Source organism: Ambystoma mexicanum, chromosome 10, assembly GCF_040938575.1.
Source record: "Ambystoma mexicanum isolate Mex_15411 chromosome 10, UKY_AmexF1_1, whole genome shotgun sequence".
Classification (NCBI taxonomy): Eukaryota; Metazoa; Chordata; class Amphibia; order Caudata; family Ambystomatidae; genus Ambystoma; species Ambystoma mexicanum.
Window position 1 is genome coordinate 1,536,561,217 of NC_090932.1, and position 18,177 is coordinate 1,536,579,393.

At 50.6% G+C, this 18,177-nt stretch overlaps 5 non-coding genes across 5 annotated transcripts; all 5 read right to left on the bottom strand.

Annotated features, from left to right (window-relative positions):
- Positions 1-1,761: 1,761 nt before the first annotated feature.
- On the bottom strand, positions 1,762-1,902 carry LOC138496519 (U4 spliceosomal RNA). The gene has a single exon (XR_011278023.1). It is a non-coding gene; the product is annotated as a U4 spliceosomal RNA (small nuclear RNA).
- A 3,508-nt stretch (positions 1,903-5,410) lies between these two features.
- LOC138496520 (U4 spliceosomal RNA) lies at positions 5,411-5,551 on the bottom strand. Its single transcript, XR_011278024.1, has one exon. It is a non-coding gene; the product is annotated as a U4 spliceosomal RNA (small nuclear RNA).
- Positions 5,552-9,059: 3,508 nt separating this feature from the next.
- Positions 9,060-9,200, bottom strand: LOC138496522 (U4 spliceosomal RNA). Its single transcript, XR_011278026.1, has one exon. It is a non-coding gene; the product is annotated as a U4 spliceosomal RNA (small nuclear RNA).
- Positions 9,201-12,708: 3,508 nt separating this feature from the next.
- Positions 12,709-12,849, bottom strand: LOC138496523 (U4 spliceosomal RNA). Its single transcript, XR_011278027.1, has one exon. It is a non-coding gene; the product is annotated as a U4 spliceosomal RNA (small nuclear RNA).
- A 3,508-nt stretch (positions 12,850-16,357) lies between these two features.
- Positions 16,358-16,498, bottom strand: LOC138496524 (U4 spliceosomal RNA). Its single transcript, XR_011278028.1, has one exon. It is a non-coding gene; the product is annotated as a U4 spliceosomal RNA (small nuclear RNA).
- Between the last annotated feature and the right edge of the window lie 1,679 nt (positions 16,499-18,177).

The following is an 18,177-nucleotide window of genomic DNA, read 5'->3' on the forward strand; positions in this document are numbered from 1 at the left end:
TCCAATCACTGGGGCCCATTTGGCTTTAAAAGAGGGCTGAGCCCCTCACTAAGCAGATCATCCGACGACTTCAAAAGGAGTACGAAGAAGGACTCATTCAGACCCTCGGTGATGGTACAGTCTGCCTCACGGCTTCCGCCAGTGAAGGAAGTCCAGGATTTCCAAGAGGGAAGCAAAATACCTCCCAAAACATCTCCCAGGGAACAGAGGGAGATACCCGACTCAGAGGATCCATCAAGCAGCACCAGAACCGGTACCCAGCCAGCACACAGCGTGCCCTGCTAGGTTAAGCCAGCAAGCTTCCTAGGTGGGAAGTGCCAGAGAGTCTCTGAACAAAGGACAAGGCCGCTGCCGGCAAACACTCTTCTCAGCTTTGGGTCGGCCGCCTTAAACGTCGACCCAAGCATTGAGAAGAAGCTCGGAGGAGTGCAACAACAAGCATCAACCAGCGTCCATCTTTTAAGGACTTTTTCGAAGCAGTCGAGCTCTCAAACTGCGACCGGCTGCACCACTGTGGGTGTTCTCACGCTGCAGTCACTAAAGCCGTCTGAGAACCCTCGACCAGCGTTCCAGATCCACCAACCAGCACACAGACAACGATTCTTCACCCCGAGCCGCCGGGTAGGGCAGCCTGCAGCCGTCCGCCCAGCCTCGCTTACCAAACTGCCTGCCAACTGATATCCGCATCTGTCGTCCCTCTTGAACTCTGTCGCCGGAGCTACAAAGCATGCTGGAAGCCACTCGATGCTGTCCAGTACCAAGATCATCTCAAACACCAGTTACATTGTGGTTCTGTCCCCCTGGTCCTTTTCCGAAGGCCCTTAGTGACATTTACGACCTCTTGCTCCCTTGCTGCTGCAACCAAATAACCTTGAACAGTTCAGACTGATTGCTTTACCGACTGCACTCCTGTCAGTATCCAGAGTGCATCCCTCTCCTTTGTGAAACTGTCTGTCCCCTGTTTTCCTTTATAGGGTGGGTTGTATTTTGTAGTGTGTTAGAACTGTCTGTTGTATTAATACTAAAGTAGATATTTGTATACAACCTTGACTGGACAGTCCCTTTTATCAGTGGGTCACAATTGTTTTTTCGCTCTGTTGCAACTAACCAGCCTGACGTTCCGTCCACTGTTCGGACCCCTTCCGGTGTACTAGAGGTGTGGGACTGATTGATGGTCTAGAAAGCGATATTCCTCCCTGGACCACTAGTGCCCCGGAAGTTGATTCGTCACACCAAGAGAGGTCGGGTTGTTGACTGCACGTGAATATGTGTCTATAGAATGCATGGGGACAGAAATGCCCTTTTGCCTCTCTTGGGAAGACTGAGATGGTGAGCGAAGGCCAAAGGTAAAGCGACCCCTCTGCTGCGGTTGGCTTCAGTGGCAGCCAGACCTCCCTGAGTAACCATCCAACAATCTGATGACTTTCGCAAGAGCAGATGTGGCAAAGAGGATCGAAGGCAGACAGGTCACTGTCTGCTAGGTTCTGAAAGCTCATGGTTTTCATGTCGTGAGATCAGGAAGGCAGCGAGACAACTGAGGCGCTTAATGCACCTGCTGCATGGTCACGGTTCCATAGACTTCGCTGCGCCGCTTGGAGTTTACGAATGCGCTAGCTTCTGGAAGTAAACCCCTTTGTTGAGGGTAGGCCACGAGAGAACAAAGAATAGAAGGGATGGGTTCCGAAAAACACACCCCTCTTGCTAGGTCTTCTCCAGTGGAGTAAAAGCGTCATTGTCTCCTTTTCAAACAAATCGGTTCAGCCTCCGTAGAGACTGTCAAAAATTACCAATTCCAGCTATATTTCAAGCTGTCATGGCGGGGTATTGGGTAAAGTTTTCAATAAGCAATAATCGCGCCTCGGTTAAACCTCATGAGCTACGATACTGCCACTGCGCAAAGCTAAAGCACCTGACCCAGAGGCCCGTGCGCCCCGGGAATGGATTCCCATTTAACTTGCACTGATCCCAGCAAGCTCCATCCTGAGCATCCTTTGTCAAACTCATAAAACCGCCTGGATTCCAGTGCCGAGATTTGTTGAGGTGAACACCTGTATCATCTTGCGCTCACCAAACTGACAGCAAATATAGTAGCAAGGTATGCATAGGATTCTGGGAGTAAACATGCAAATGAGCAGGCTGCTACCTGTGCGCTCTTTCCCTTAGCATGATCGGTGGCCTGTTGGCAAGTGACCCCGCCCTCCTGAGAGATTATTGGGCAGGCCGCTGCCAAGGCAACATGGGAGAGGCTTGAGAATGCAAAGAGCCATTGGAGGATTGCACAGGAGCGAGGACAGCATCGAGAAATGGGCTCCTTTGGGGACAGGTGAAGTGATGCTCCACCAGGACGACCAGCTGTTTCTGCAGTGCAGCCAGGACATTGACAAGAAGTGAATCAATTTGTCTCTGAGCGTTCCAACTGTTGACCAAACCATTACAATTTCGATACATTTCCATGCCATCACATACCTACCTGTTTGTGATAATTGCACTTGTCCTTGAAAATAGACCCGATTTTGCAGGGGACTCTGGGAAAAGTGAAAAGGTCCTATGTAATTCACGTCTTGTACCCTGTCTCATAGGGCGGACCCTGCAATTCTACTTCCACTCCACTGCCAAAAATGAAGCGGCCTTGCCCTGTTCAGGCTTTTTGCTGTAGCCCCTGGGCCTTTGCAGAGCCATCTGATTAGTGTGGCTCTGCCACTGAGGTCAGAAGAGAACATTTAGCCTGAGAAACGGCTGTCTGTGTGTGCAGCTTGGAGAAGACACTGTTGCCATGGGAAAGACATGCCTGTTTGCTGTGCAAATGAAGTGCAGACACAGACAGAAGAGACCACTTGACTGGTAGGAATTGAAGAACCTGACCAAGAGTGAGGAATTAGACCATCCGCACGGGGAGTGTGCGCTCCGCCTGGGCTGGTTTGATACTTTTAAAAAAGAAATGGAATGTTGGTAGGTAAACCTCCTGGAAATGTGTGGGGCTACTCCGCACACATTTCCCAATGGACACTGCACAACAAACACATAGTCAAGTGCACTCTGGGGGACACAGTCTACCGGTGCGGTCCTCCTGTCACATTTAGCTGCAATGTGACAGCCATGGGTACATCAAAGCATCTCTGAAGGGGGAAGGCAACGCCTTCCTCCAGCCCTGGTCAGCCTACTTAAAATAGCAAAGGCTCCATCGATATGCCCTGCCTATTGTTAGGTTCTCTCTGATGGCAGCGCATACTGATGAGAGTTAAGTGAAGCAGGCCTGCCAAGAGGCCTGTTCACAGAACTAACACAGGGCAGGAAACCCCAACACCTTTTTCATATGCAATGTGTCAGCTTGAAGCTAGCTCCCACCCCTCTGTATGAAGGCCATTGAATGTCATGTGTGGAACAACTGTTTACAGTAGGCAACCGCTGCAGGGCCACCCCCTTTCAGAGGGAAGATATATGTGATTTGATGCAGACAGTCTGTTCTCGAGCTCAATTAACCAGAGAGCCACTTTGATCCACAGGAGACAGGAAGATGGGTGCGGCTTAGTAGTACATGTTGTCACCCCTTACCTTTCCTGTTGCAAAGCACTCTGGTCATGACCTTACGCATGACAGAAGATTGGTGGTGGGGACCCAGGATTGGGTCTTTAAGGTAGGCTTAGCATGCTCCAATCACTGGGGCCCATTTGGCTTTAAAAGAGGGCTGAGCCCCTCACTAAGCAGATCATCCGACGACTTCAAAAGGAGTACGAAGAAGGACTCATTCGGACCCTCGGTGATGGTACAGTCTGCCTCACGGCTTCCGCCAGTGAAGGAAGTCCAGGATTTCCAAGAGGGAAGCAAAATACCTCCCAAAACATCTCCCAGGGAACAGAGGGAGATACCCGACTCAGAGGATCCATCAAGCAGCACCAGAACCGGTACCCAGCCAGCACACAGCGTGCCCTGCTAGGTTAAGCCAGCAAGCTTCCTAGGTGGGAAGTGCCAGAGAGTCTCTGAACAAAGGACAAGGCCGTTGCCGGCAAACACTCTTCTCAGCTTTGGGTCGGCCGCCTTAAACGTCGACCCAAGCATTGAGAAGAAGCTCGGAGGAGTGCCACAACAAGCATCAACCAGCGTCCATCTTTTAAGGACTTTTTCGAAGCAGTCGAGCTCTCAAACTGCGACCGGCTGCACCACTGTGGCTGTTCTCACGCTGCAGTCACTAAAGCCGTCTGAGAACCCTCGACCAGCGTTCCAGATCCACCAACCAGCACACAGACAACGATTCTTCACCCCGAGCCGCCGAGTAGGGCAGCCTGCAGCCGTCCGCCCAGCCTCGCTTACCAAACTGCCTGCCAACTGATATCCGCATCTGTCGTCCCTCTTGAACTCTGTCGCCGGAGCTACAAAGCATGCTGGAAGCCACTCGATGCTGTCGAGTACCAAGATCATCTCAAACACCAGTTACATTGTGGTTCTGTCCCCCTGGTCCTTCTCCGAAGGCCCTTAGTGACATTTACGACCTCTTGCTCCCTTGCTGCTGCAACCAAATAACCTTGAACAGTTCAGACTGATTGCTTTACCGACTGCACTCCTGTCAGTATCCAGAGTGCATCCCTCTCCTTTGTGAAACTGTCTGTCCCCTGTTTTCCTTTATAGGGTGGGTTGTATTTTGTAGTGTGTTAGAACTGTCTGTTGTATTAATACTAAAGTAGATATTTGTATACAACCTTGACTGGACAGTCCCTTTTATCAGTGGGTCACAATTGTTTTTTCGCTCTGTTGCAACTAACCAGCCTGACGTTCCGTCCACTGTTCGGACCCCTTCCGGTGTACTAGAGGTGTGGGACTGATTGATGGTCTAGAAAGCGATATTCCTCCCTGGACCACTAGTGCCCCGGAAGTTGATTCGTCACACCAAGAGAGGTCGGGTTGTTGACTCCACGTGAATATGTGTCTATAGAATGCATGGGGACAGAAATGCCCTTTTGCCTCTCTTGGGAAGACTGAGATGGTGAGCGAAGGCCAAAGGTAAAGCGACCCCTCTGCTGCGGTTGGCTTCAGTGGCAGCCAGACCTCCCTGAGTAACCATCCAACAATCTGATGACTTTCGCAAGAGCAGATGTGGCAAAGAGGATCGAAGGCAGACAGGTCACTGTCTGCTAGGTTCTGAAAGCTCATGGTTTTCATGTCGTGAGATCAGGAAGGCAGCGAGACAACTGAGGAGCTTAATGCACCTGCTGCATGGTCACGGTTCCATAGACTTCGCTGCGCCGCTTGGAGTTTACGAATGCGCTAGCTTCTGGAAGTAAACCCCTTTGTTGAGGGTAGGCCACGAGAGAACAAAGAATAGAAGGGATGGGTTCCGAAAAACACACCCCTCTTGCTAGGTCTTCTCCAGTGGAGTAAAAGCGTCATTGTCTCCTTTTCAAACAAATCGGTTCAGCCTCCGTAGAGACTGTCAAAAATTACCAATTCCAGCTATATTTCAAGCTGTCATGGCGGGGTATTGGGTAAAGTTTTCAATAAGCAATAATCGCGCCTCGGTTAAACCTCATGAGCTACGATACTGCCACTGCGCAAAGCTAAAGCACCTGACCCAGAGGCCCGTGCGCCCCGGGAATGGATTCCCATTTAACTTGCACTGATCCCAGCAAGCTCCATCCTGAGCATCCTTTGTCAAACTCATAAAACCGCCTGGATTCCAGTGCCGAGATTTGTTGAGGTGAACACCTGTATCATCTTGCGCTCACCAAACTGACAGCAAATATAGTAGCAAGGTATGCATAGGATTCTGGGAGTAAACATGCAAATGAGCAGGCTGCTACCTGTGCGCTCTTTCCCTTAGCATGATCGGTGGCCTGTTGGCAAGTGACCCCGCCCTCCTGAGAGATTATTGGGCAGGCCGCTGCCAAGGCAACATGGGAGAGGCTTGAGAATGCAAAGAGCCATTGGAGGATTGCACAGGAGCGAGGACAGCATCGAGAAATGGGCTCCTTTGGGGACAGGTGAAGTGATGCTCCACCAGGACGACCAGCTGTTTCTGCAGTGCAGCCAGGACATTGACAAGAAGTGAATCAATTTGTCTCTGAGCGTTCCAACTGTTGACCAAACCATTACAATTTCGATACATTTCCATGCCATCACATACCTATCTGTTTGTGATAATTGCACTTGTCCTTGAAAATAGACCCGATTTTGCAGGGGACTCTGGGAAAAGTGAAAAGGTCCTATGTAATTCACGTCTTGTACCCTGTCTCATAGGGCGGACCCTGCAATTCTACTTCCACTCCACTGCCAAAAATGAAGCGGCCTTGCCCTGTTCAGGCTTTTTGATGTAGCCCCTGGGCCTTTGCAGAGCCATCTGCTTAGTGTGGCTCTGCCACTGAGGTCAGAAGAGAACATTTAGCCTGAGAAACGGCTGTCTGTGTGTGCAGCTTGGAGAAGACACTGTTGCCATGGGAAAGACATGCCTGTTTGCTGTGCAAATGAAGTGCAGACACAGACAGAAGAGACCACTTGACTGGTAGGAATTGAAGAACCTGACCAAGAGTGAGGAATTAGACCATCCGCACGGGGAGTGTGCGCTCCGCCTGGGCTGGTTTGATACTTTTAAAAAAGAAATGGAATGTTGGTAGGTAAACCTCCTGGAAATGTGTGGGGCTATTCCGCACACATTTCCCAATGGACACTGCACAACAAACACATAGTCAAGTGCACTCTGGGGGACACAGTCTACCGGTGCGGTCCTCCTGTCACATTTAGCTGCAATGTGACAGCCATGGGTACATCAAAGCATCTCTGAAGGGGGAAGGCAACGCCTTCCTCCGGCCCTGGTCAGCCTACTTAAAATAGCAAAGGCTCCATCGATATGCCCTGCCTATTGTTAGGTTCTCTCTGATGGCAGCGCATACTGATGAGAGTTAAGTGAAGCAGGCCTGCCAAGAGGCCTGTTCACAGAACTAACACAGGGCAGGAAACCCCAACACCTTTTTCATATGCAATGTGTCAGCTTGAAGCTAGCTCCCACCCCTCTGTATGAAGGCCATTGAATGTCATGTGTGGAACAACTGTTTACAGTAGGCAACCGCTGCAGGGCCACCCCCTTTCAGAGGGAAGATATATGGGATTTGATGCAGACAGTCTGTTCTCGAGCTCAATTAACCAGAGAGCCACTTTGATCCACAGGAGACAGGAAGATGGGTGCGGCTTAGTAGTACATGTTGTCACCCCTTACCTTTCCTGTTGCAAAGCACTCTGGTCATGACCTTACGCATGACAGAAGATTGGTGGTGGGGACCCAGGATTGGGGCTTTAAGGTAGGCTTAGCATGCTCCGATCACTGGGGCCCATTTGGCTTTAAAAGAGGGCTGAGCCCCTCACTAAGCAGATCATCCGACGACTTCAAAAGGAGTACGAAGAAGGACTCATTCGGACCCTCGGTGATGGTACAGTCTGCCTCACGGCTTCCGCCAGTGAAGGAAGTCCAGGATTTCCAAGAGGGAAGCAAAATACCTCCCAAAACATCTCCCAGGGAACAGAGGGAGATACCCGACTCAGAGGATCCATCAAGCAGCACCAGAACCGGTACCCAGCCAGCACACAGCGTGCCCTGCTAGGTTAAGCCAGCAAGCTTCCTAGGTGGGAAGTGCCAGAGAGTCTCTGAACAAAGGACAAGGCCGTTGCCGGCAAACACTCTTCTCAGCTTTGGGTCGGCCGCCTTAAACGTCGACCCAAGCATTGAGAAGAAGCTCGGAGGAGTGCCACAACAAGCATCAACCAGCGTCCATCTTTTAAGGACTTTTTCGAAGCAGTCGAGCTCTCAAACTGCGACCGGCTGCACCACTGTGGCTGTTCTCACGCTGCAGTCACTAAAGCCGTCTGAGAACCCTCGACCAGCGTTCCAGATCCACCAACCAGCACACAGACAACGATTCTTCACCCCGAGCCGCCGGGTAGGGCAGCCTGCAGCCGTCCGCCCAGCCTCGCTTACCAAACTGCCTGCCAACTGATATCCGCATCTGTCGTCCCTCTTGAACTCTGTCGCCGGAGCTACAAAGCATGCTGGAAGCCACTCGATGCTGTCGAGTACCAAGATCATCTCAAACACCAGTTACATTGTGGTTCTGTCCCCCTGGTCCTTCTCCGAAGGCCCTTAGTGACATTTACGACCTCTTGCTCCCTTGCTGCTGCAACCAAATAACCTTGAACAGTTCAGACTGATTGCTTTACCGACTGCACTCCTGTCAGTATCCAGAGTGCATCCCTCTCCTTTGTGAAACTGTCTGTCCCCTGTTTTCCTTTATAGGGTGGGTTGTATTTTGTAGTGTGTTAGAACTGTCTGTTGTATTAATACTAAAGTAGATATTTGTATACAACCTTGACTGGACAGTCCCTTTTATCAGTGGGTCACAATTGTTTTTTCGCTCTGTTGCAACTAACCAGCCTGACGTTCCGTCCACTGTTCGGACCCCTTCCGGTGTACTAGAGGTGTGGGACTGATTGATGGTCTAGAAAGCGATATTCCTCCCTGGACCACTAGTGCCCCGGAAGTTGATTCGTCACACCAAGAGAGGTCGGGTTGTTGACTCCACGTGAATATGTGTCTATAGAATGCATGGGGACAGAAAGGCCCTTTTGCCTCTCTTGGGAAGACTGAGATGGTGAGCGAAGGCCAAAGGTAAAGCGACCCCTCTGCTGCGGTTGGCTTCAGTGGCAGCCAGACCTCCCTGAGTAACCATCCAACAATCTGATGACTTTCGCAAGAGCAGATGTGGCAAAGAGGATCGAAGGCAGACAGGTCACTGTCTGCTAGGTTCTGAAAGCTCATGGTTTTCATGTCGTGAGATCAGGAAGGCAGCGAGACAACTGAGGCGCTTAATGCACCTGCTGCATGGTCACGGTTCCATAGACTTCGCTGCGCCGCTTGGAGTTTACGAATGCGCTAGCTTCTGGAAGTAAGCCCCTTTGTTGAGGGTAGGCCACGAGAGAACAAAGAATAGAAGGGATGGGTTCCGAAAAACACACCCCTCTTGCTAGGTCTTCTCCAGTGGAGTAAAAGCGTCATTGTCTCCTTTTCAAACAAATCGGTTCAGCCTCCGTAGAGACTGTCAAAAATTACCAATTCCAGCTATATTTCAAGCTGTCATGGCGGGGTATTGGGTAAAGTTTTCAATAAGCAATAATCGCGCCTCGGTTAAACCTCATGAGCTACGATACTGCCACTGCGCAAAGCTAAAGCACCTGACCCAGAGGCCCGTGCGCCCCGGGAATGGATTCCCATTTAACTTGCACTGATCCCAGCAAGCTCCATCCTGAGCATCCTTTGTCAAACTCATAAAACCGCCTGGATTCCAGTGCCGAGATTTGTTGAGGTGAACACCTGTATCATCTTGCGCTCACCAAACTGACAGCAAATATAGTAGCAAGGTATGCATAGGATTCTGGGAGTAAACATGCAAATGAGCAGGCTGCTACCTGTGCGCTCTTTCCCTTAGCATGATCGGTGGCCTGTTGGCAAGTGACCCCGCCCTCCTGAGAGATTATTGGGCAGGCCGCTGCCAAGGCAACATGGGAGAGGCTTGAGAATGCAAAGAGCCATTGGAGGATTGCACAGGAGCGAGGACAGCATCGAGAAATGGGCTCCTTTGGGGACAGGTGAAGTGATGCTCCACCAGGACGACCAGCTGTTTCTGCAGTGCAGCCAGGACATTGACAAGAAGTGAATCAATTTGTCTCTGAGCGTTCCAACTGTTGACCAAACCATTACAATTTCGATACATTTCCATGCCATCACATACCTACCTGTTTGTGATAATTGCACTTGTCCTTGAAAATAGACCCGATTTTGCAGGGGACTCTGGGAAAAGTGAAAAGGTCCTATGTAATTCACGTCTTGTACCCTGTCTCATAGGGCGGACCCTGCAATTCTACTTCCACTCCACTGCCAAAAATGAAGCGGCCTTGCCCTGTTCAGGCTTTTTGCTGTAGCCCCTGGGCCTTTGCAGAGCCATCTGCTTAGTGTGGCTCTGCCACTGAGGTCAGAAGAGAACATTTAGCCTGAGAAACGGCTGTCTGTGTGTGCAGCTTGGAGAAGACACTGTTGCCATGGGAAAGACATGCCTGTTTGCTGTGCAAATGAAGTGCAGACACAGACAGAAGAGACCACTTGACTGGTAGGAATTGAAGAACCTGACCAAGAGTGAGGAATTAGACCATCCGCACGGGGAGTGTGCGCTCCGCCTGGGCTGGTTTGATACTTTTAAAAAAGAAATGGAATGTTGGTAGGTAAACCTCCTGGAAATGTGTGGGGCTATTCCGCACACATTTCCCAATGGACACTGCACAACAAACACATAGTCAAGTGCACTCTGGGGGACACAGTCTACCGGTGCGGTCCTCCTGTCACATTTAGCTGCAATGTGACAGCCATGGGTACATCAAAGCATCTCTGAAGGGGGAAGGCAACGCCTTCCTCCGGCCCTGGTCAGCCTACTTAAAATAGCAAAGGCTCCATCGATATGCCCTGCCTATTGTTAGGTTCTCTCTGATGGCAGCGCATACTGATGAGAGTTAAGTGAAGCAGGCCTGCCAAGAGGCCTGTTCACAGAACTAACACAGGGCAGGAAACCCCAACACCTTTTTCATATGCAATGTGTCAGCTTGAAGCTAGCTCCCACCCCTCTGTATGAAGGCCATTGAATGTCATCTGTGGAACAACTGTTTACAGTAGGCAACCGCTGCAGGGCCACCCCCTTTCAGAGGGAAGATATATGTGATTTGATGCAGACAGTCTGTTCTCGAGCTTAATTAACCAGAGAGCCACTTTGATCCACAGGAGACAGGAAGATGGGTGCGGCTTAGTAGCACATGTTGTCACCCCTTACCTTTCCTGTTGCAAAGCACTCTGGTCATGACCTTACGCATGACAGAAGATTGGTGGTGGGGACCCAGGATTGGGTCTTTAAGGTAGGCTTAGCATGCTCCAATCACTGGGGCCCATTTGGCTTTAAAAGAGGGCTGAGCCCCTCACTAAGCAGATCATCCGACGACTTCAAAAGGAGTACGAAGAAGGACTCATTCGGACCCTCGGTGATGGTACAGTCTGCCTCACGGCTTCCGCCAGTAAAGGAAGTCCAGGATTTCCAAGAGGGAAGCAAAATACCTCCCAAAACATCTCCCAGGGAACAGAGGGAGATACCCGACTCAGAGGATCCATCAAGCAGCACCAGAACCGGTACCCAGCCAGCACACAGCGTGCCCTGCTAGGTTAAGCCAGCAAGCTTCCTAGGTGGGAAGTGCCAGAGAGTCTCTGAACAAAGGACAAGGCCGTTGCCGGCAAACACTCTTCTCAGCTTTGGGTCGGCCGCCTTAAACGTCGACCCAAGCATTGAGAAGAAGCTCGGAGGAGTGCCACAACAAGCATCAACCAGCGTCCATCTTTTAAGGACTTTTTCGAAGCAGTCGAGCTCTCAAACTGCGACCGGCTGCACCACTGTGGCTGTTCTCACGCTGCAGTCACTAAAGCCGTCTGAGAACCCTCGACCAGCGTTCCAGATCCACCAACCAGCACACAGACAACGATTCTTCACCCCGAGCCGCCGGGTAGGGCAGCCTGCAGCCGTCCGCCCAGCCTCGCTTACCAAACTGCCTGCCAACTGATATCCGCATCTGTCGTCCCTCTTGAACTCTGTCGCCGGAGCTACAAAGCATGCTGGAAGCCACTCGATGCTGTCGAGTACCAAGATCATCTCAAACACCAGTTACATTGTGGTTCTGTCCCCCTGGTCCTTCTCCGAAGGCCCTTAGTGACATTTACGACCTCTTGCTCCCTTGCTGCTGCAACCAAATAACCTTGAACAGTTCAGACTGATTGCTTTACCGACTGCACTCCTGTCAGTATCCAGAGTGCATCCCTCTCCTTTGTGAAACTGTCTGTCCCCTGTTTTCCTTTATAGGGTGGGTTGTATTTTGTAGTGTGTTAGAACTGTCTGTTGTATTAATACTAAAGTAGATATTTGTATACAACCTTGACTGGACAGTCCCTTTTATCAGTGGGTCACAATTGTTTTTTCGCTCTGTTGCAACTAACCAGCCTGACGTTCCGTCCACTGTTCGGAACCCTTCCGGTGTACTAGAGGTGTGGGACTGATTGATGGTCTAGAAAGCGATATTCCTCCCTGGACCACTAGTGCCCCGGAAGTTGATTCGTCACACCAAGAGAGGTCGGGTTGTTGACTCCACGTGAATATGTGTCTATAGAATGCATGGGGACAGAAATGCCCTTTTGCCTCTCTTGGGAAGACTGAGATGGTGAGCGAAGGCCAAAGGTAAAGCGACCCCTCTGCTGCGGTTGGCTTCAGTGGCAGCCAGACCTCCCTGAGTAACCATCCAACAATCTGATGACTTTCGCAAGAGCAGATGTGGCAAAGAGGATCGAAGGCAGACAGGTCACTGTCTGCTAGGTTCTGAAAGCTCATGGTTTTCATGTCGTGAGATCAGGAAGGCAGCGAGACAACTGAGGCGCTTAATGCTCCTGCTGCATGGTCACGGTTCCATAGACTTCGCTGCGCCGCTTGGAGTTTACGAATGCGCTAGCTTCTGGAAGTAAACCCCTTTGTTGAGGGTAGGCCACGAGAGAACAAAGAATAGAAGGGATGGGTTCCGAAAAACACACCCCTCTTGCTAGGTCTTCTCCAGTGGAGCAAAAGCGTCATTGTCTCCTTTTCAAACAAATCGGTTCAGCCTCCGTAGAGACTGTCAAAAATTACCAATTCCAGCTATATTTCAAGCTGTCATGGCGGGGTATTGGGTAAAGTTTTCAATAAGCAATAATCGCGCCTCGGTTAAACCTCATGAGCTACGATACTGCCACTGCGCAAAGCTAAAGCACCTGACCCAGAGGCCCGTGCGCCCCGGGAATGGATTCCCATTTAACTTGCACTGATCCCAGCAAGCTCCATCCTGAGCATCCTTTGTCAAACTCATAAAACCGCCTGGATTCCAGTGCCGAGATTTGTTGAGGTGAACACCTGTATCATCTTGCGCTCACCAAACTGACAGCAAATATAGTAGCAAGGTATGCATAGGAGTCTGGGAGTAAACATGCAAATGAGCAGGCTGCTACCTGTGCGCTCTTTCCCTTAGCATGATCGGTGGCCTGTTGGCAAGTGACCCCGCCCTCCTGAGAGATTATTGGGCAGGCCGCTGCCAAGGCAACATGGGAGAGGCTTGAGAATGCAAAGAGCCATTGGAGGATTGCACAGGAGCGAGGACAGCATCGAGAAATGGGCTCCTTTGGGGACAGGTGAAGTGATGCTCCACCAGGACGACCAGCTGTTTCTGCAGTGCAGCCAGGACATTGACAAGAAGTGAATCAATTTGTCTCTGAGCGTTCCAACTGTTGACCAAACCATTACAATTTCGATACATTTCCATGCCATCACATACCTACCTGTTTGTGATAATTGCACTTGTCCTTGAAAATAGACCCGATTTTGCAGGGGACTCTGGGAAAAGTGAAAAGGTCCTATGTAATTCACGTCTTGTACCCTGTCTCATAGGGCGGACCCTGCAATTCTACTTCCACTCCACTGCCAAAAATGAAGCGGCCTTGCCCTGTTCAGGCTTTTTGCTGTAGCCCCTGGGCCTTTGCAGAGCCATCTGCTTAGTGTGGCTCTGCCACTGAGGTCAGAAGAGAACATTTAGCCTGAGAAACGGCTGTCTGTGTGTGCAGCTTGGAGAAGACACTGTTGCCATGGGAAAGACATGCCTGTTTGCTGTGCAAATGAAGTGCAGACACAGACAGAAGAGACCACTTGACTGGTAGGAATTGAAGAACCTGACCAAGAGTGAGGAATTAGACCATCCGCACGGGGAGTGTGCGCTCCGCCTGGGCTGGTTTGATACTTTTAAAAAAGAAATGGAATGTTGGTAGGTAAACCTCCTGGAAATGTGTGGGGCTATTCCGCACACATTTCCCAATGGACACTGCACAACAAACACATAGTCAAGTGCACTCTGGGGGACACAGTCTACCGGTGCGGTCCTCCTGTCACATTTAGCTGCAATGTGACAGCCATGGGTACATCAAAGCATCTCTGAAGGGGGAAGGCAACGCCTTCCTCCGGCCCTGGTCAGCCTACTTAAAATAGCAAAATCTCCATCGATATGCCCTGCCTATTGTTAGGTTCTCTCTGATGGCAGCGCATACTGATGAGAGTTAAGTGAAGCAGGCCTGCCAAGAGGCCTGTTCACAGAACTAACACAGGGCAGGAAACCCCAACACCTTTTTCATATGCAATGTGTCAGCTTGAAGCTAGCTCCCACCCCTCTGTATGAAGGCCATTGAATGTCATGTGTGGAACAACTGTTTACAGTAGGCAACCGCTGCAGGGCCACCCCCTTTCAGAGGGAAGATATATGTGATTTGATGCAGACAGTCTGTTCTCGAGCTCAATTAACCAGAGAGCCACTTTGATCCACAGGAGACAGGAAGATGGGTGCGGCTTAGTAGTACATGTTGTCACCCCTTACCTTTCCTGTTGCAAAGCACTCTGGTCATGACCTTACGCATGACAGAAGATTGGTGGTGGGGACCCAGGATTGGGTCTTTAAGGTAGGCTTAGCATGCTCCAATCACTGGGGCCCATTTGGCTTTAAAAGAGGGCTGAGCCCCTCACTAAGCAGATCATCCGACGACTTCAAAAGGAGTACGAAGAAGGACTCATTCGGACCCTCGGTGATGGTACAGTCTGCCTCACGGCTTCCGCCAGTGAAGGAAGTCCAGGATTTCCAAGAGGGAAGCAAAATACCTCCCAAAACATCTCCCAGGGAACAGAGGGAGATACCCGACTCAGAGGATCCATCAAGCAGCACCAGAACCGGTACCCAGCCAGCACACAGCGTGCCCTGCTAGGTTAAGCCAGCAAGCTTCCTAGGTGGGAAGTGCCAGAGAGTCTCTGAACAAAGGACAAGGCCGTTGCCGGCAAACACTCTTCTCAGCTTTGGGTCGGCCGCCTTAAACGTCGACCCAAGCATTGAGAAGAAGCTCGGAGGAGTGCCACAACAAGCATCAACCAGCGTCCATCTTTTAAGGACTTTTTCGAAGCAGTCGAGCTCTCAAACTGCGACCGGCTGCACCACTGTGGCTGTTCTCACGCTGCAGTCACTAAAGCCGTCTGAGAACCCTCGACCAGCGTTCCAGATCCACCAACCAGCACACAAACAACGATTCTTCACCCCGAGCCGCCGGGTAGGGCAGCCTGCAGCCGTACGCCCAGCCTCGCTTACCAAACTGCCTGCCAACTGATATCTGCATCTGTCGTCCCTCTTGAACTCTGTCGCCGGAGCTACAAAGCATGCTGGAAGCCACTCGATGCTGTCGAGTACCAAGATCATCTCAAACACCAGTTACATTGTGGTTCTGTCCCCCTGGTCCTTCTCCGAAGGCCCTTAGTGACATTTACGACCTCTTGCTCCCTTGCTGCTGCAACCAAATAACCTTGAACAGTTCAGACTGATTGCTTCACCGACTGCACTCCTGTCAGTATCCAGAGTGCATCCCTCTCCTTTGTGAAACTGTCTGTCCCCTGTTTTCCTTTATAGGGTGGGTTGTATTTTGTAGTGTGTTAGAACTGTCTGTTGTATTAATACTAAAGTAGATATTTGTATACAACCTTGACTGGACAGTCCCTTTTATCAGTGGGTCACAATTGTTTTTTCGCTCTGTTGCAACTAACCAGCCTGACGTTCCGTCCACTGTTCGGACCCCTTCCGGTGTACTAGAGGTGTGGGACTGATTGATGGTCTAGAAAGCGATATTCCTCCCTGGACCACTAGTGCCCCGGAAGTTGATTCGTCACACCAAGAGAGGTCGGGTTGTTGACTCCACGTGAATATGTGTCTATAGAATGCATGGGGACAGAAATGCCCTTTTGCCTCTCTTGGGAAGACTGAGATGGTGAGCGAAGGCCAAAGGTAAAGCGACCCCTCTGCTGCGGTTGGCTTCAGTGGCAGCCAGACCTCCCTGAGTAACCATCCAACAATCTGATGACTTTCGCAAGAGCAGATGTGGCAAAGAGGATCGAAGGCAGACAGGTCACTGTCTGCTAGGTTCTGAAAGCTCATGGTTTTCATGTCGTGAGATCAGGAAGGCAGCGAGACAACTGAGGCGCTTAATGCACCTGCTGCATGGTCACGGTTCCATAGACTTCGCTGCGCCGCTTGGAGTTTACGAATGCGCTAGCTTCTGGAAGTAAACCCCTTTGTTGAGGGTAGGCCACGAGAGAACAAAGAATAGAAGGGATGGGTTCCGAAAAACACACCCCTCTTGCTAGGTCTTCTCCAGTGGAGTAAAAGCGTCATTGTCTCTTTTTCAAACAAATCGGTTCAGCCTCCGTAGAGACTGTCAAAAATTACCAATTCCAGCTATATTTCAAGCTGTCATGGCGGGGTATTGGGTAAAGTTTTCAATAAGCAATAATCGCGCCTCGGTTAAACCTCATGAGCTACGATACTGCCACTGCGCAAAGCTAAAGCATCTGACCCAGAGGCCCGTGCGCCCCGGGAATGGATTCCCATTTAACTTGCACTGATCCCAGCAAGCTCCATCCTGAGCATCCTTTGTCAAACTCATAAAACCGCCTGGATTCCAGTGCCGAGATTTGTTGAGGTGAACACCTGTATCATCTTGCGCTCACCAAACTGACAGCAAATATAGTAGCAAGGTATGCATAGGATTCTGGGAGTAAACATGCAAATGAGCAGGCTGCTACCTGTGCGCTCTTTCCCTTAGCATGATCGGTGGCCTGTTGGCAAGTGACCCCGCCCTCCTGAGAGATTATTGGGCAGGCCGCTGCCAAGGCAACATGGGAGAGGCTTGAGAATGCAAAGAGCCATTGGAGGATTGCACAGGAGCGAGGACAGCATCGAGAAATGGGCTCCTTTGGGGACAGGTGAAGTGATGCTCCACCAGGACGACCAGCTGTTTCTGCAGTGCAGCCAGGACATTGACAAGAAGTGAATCAATTTGTCTCTGAGCGTTCCAACTGTTGACCAAACCATTACAATTTCGATACATTTCCATGCCATCACATACCTACCTGTTTGTGATAATTGCACTTGTCCTTGAAAATAGACCCGATTTTGCAGGGGACTCTGGGAAAAGTGAAAAGGTCCTATGTAATTCACGTCTTGTACCCTGTCTCATAGGGCGGACCCTGCAATTCTACTTCCACTCCACTGCCAAAAATGAAGCGGCCTTGCCCTGTTCAGGCTTTTTGCTGTAGCCCCTGGGCCTTTGCAGAGCCATCTGCTTAGTGTGGCTCTGCCACTGAGGTCAGAAGAGAACATTTAGCCTGAGAAACGGCTGTCTGTGTGTGCAGCTTGGAGAAGACACTGTTGCCATGGGAAAGACATGCCTGTTTGCTGTGCAAATGAAGTGCAGACACAGACAGAAGAGACCACTTGACTGGTAGGAATTGAAGAACCTGACCAAGAGTGAGGAATTAGACCATCCGCACGGGGAGTGTGCGCTCCGCCTGGGCTGGTTTGATACTTTTAAAAAAGAAATGGAATGTTGGTAGGTAAACCTCCTGGAAATGTGTGGGGCTATTCCGCACACATTTCCCAATGGACACTGCACAACAAACACATAGTCAAGTGCACTCTGGGGGACACAGTCTACCGGTGCGGTCCTCCTGTCACATTTAGCTGCAATGTGACAGCCATGGGTACATCAAAGCATCTCTGAAGGGGGAAGGCAACGCCTTCCTCCGGCCCTGGTCAGCCTACTTAAAATAGCAAAGGCTCCATCGATATGCCCTGCCTATTGTTAGGTTCTCTCTGATGGCAGCGCATACTGATGAGAGTTAAGTGAAGCAGGCCTGCCAAGAGGCCTGTTCACAGAACTAACACAGGGCAGGAAACCCCAACACCTTTTTCATATGCAATGTGTCAGCTTGAAGCTAGCTCCCACCCCTCTGTATGAAGGCCATTGAATGTCATGTGTGGAACAACTGTTTACAGTAGGCAACCGCTGCAGGGCCACCCCCTTTCAGAGGGAAGATATATGTGATTTGATGCAGACAGTCTGTTCTCGAGCTCAATTAACCAGAGAGCCACTTTGATCCACAGGAGACAGGAAGAGGGGTGCGGCTTAGTAGTACATGTTGTCACCCCTTACCTTTCCTGTTGCAAAGCACTCTGGTCATG